Source organism: Sinocyclocheilus grahami, unplaced genomic scaffold, assembly GCF_001515645.1.
Source record: "Sinocyclocheilus grahami isolate Dianchi unplaced genomic scaffold, SAMN03320097.WGS_v1.1 scaffold579.1, whole genome shotgun sequence".
Taxonomy (NCBI): Eukaryota; Metazoa; Chordata; class Actinopteri; order Cypriniformes; family Cyprinidae; genus Sinocyclocheilus; species Sinocyclocheilus grahami.
This window is the reverse complement of record NW_015505758.1, coordinates 1159858-1160774: the sequence shown is the minus strand read 5'-3', so window position 1 is coordinate 1160774 and position 917 is coordinate 1159858. Positions and strand designations below refer to the sequence as shown.

The following is a 917-nucleotide window of genomic DNA, read 5'->3' as shown; positions in this document are numbered from 1 at the left end:
TGATTTTGAATGGACCCACGTACCTGGGACTCAACTTCTTGCATGAGAGCCGAAGGTCTCTTGTGGAGAGCCAGACCCATTGTCCTGGGGTGTAAGCGGGACCTGACCTCCTGTGACGGTCGGCCTGATCCTTGACCCTGCGGATGGCGCGTTGGAGGTGCACATGAGCAGCATTCCATGTCTCCTCACTTTGTTGGAGCCAGTCGTTGATGGCAGGGAGCTCTGAGGGTTCTCGGCCTGTTCCTTGACCCTGCGGATGGCGCGTTGAAGGTGCACATGAGCAACATTCTATGTCTCCTCACTTCGCTGGAGCCAGTCGTTGATAGCAGGGAGCTCGGAAGGTTCTCCGGACCAGGGAAACAGGGGTGGTTGGAAACCGAGTACACATTGAAAAGGCGTAAGGCCGGTGGATGGTTTGCGGAGAGAATTCTGTGCGTATTCCGCCCACAGAAGAAAATGACTCCAGTCGCTCTGATTCTGATGACAGTAGGCACGCAGAAAGCGGGTCAATTTCTGGTTTAATCTTTCAACCTGGCCATTCGACTGTGGGTGGTATCCAGAAGTGAGGCTGACGTTAATATTGAGGTGTTGGCAGAACGCGGACCAAACTCGGGAAGTGAACTGAGGACCACGGTCCGAGACAATGTCCTCCGGGAGTCCATCGAAACGGAAGACTTGTTCGAGGAGTACCTCTGCTGTTTCAAAGGCTGTGGGGAGTTTATTTAGGGGTATGAGATGGCATGCCTTCGAGAAACGATCAATGACCGTTAAGATGGTGGTATAGTTCCTTGAGCTGCGGAGATCAGTGACAAAGTCTATAGCTATGTGTCACCATGGCCGTTGGGGAACAGGAAGTGGCTGAAGAAGACCTTCTGGGCGCTGGTGGGAAGATTTGGAGATGTCACAAATAGTACACT

The 917-nt window shown here is 52.8% G+C and overlaps 1 protein-coding gene across 1 annotated transcript in view; it reads right to left on the bottom strand.

Moving 5' to 3' along the window:
• The window catches only part of LOC107556789 (syntaxin-3-like), a 6595-nt gene that overhangs the window by 2925 nt on the left and 2753 nt on the right, over positions 1–917 (bottom strand). The window lies entirely within an intron of this gene.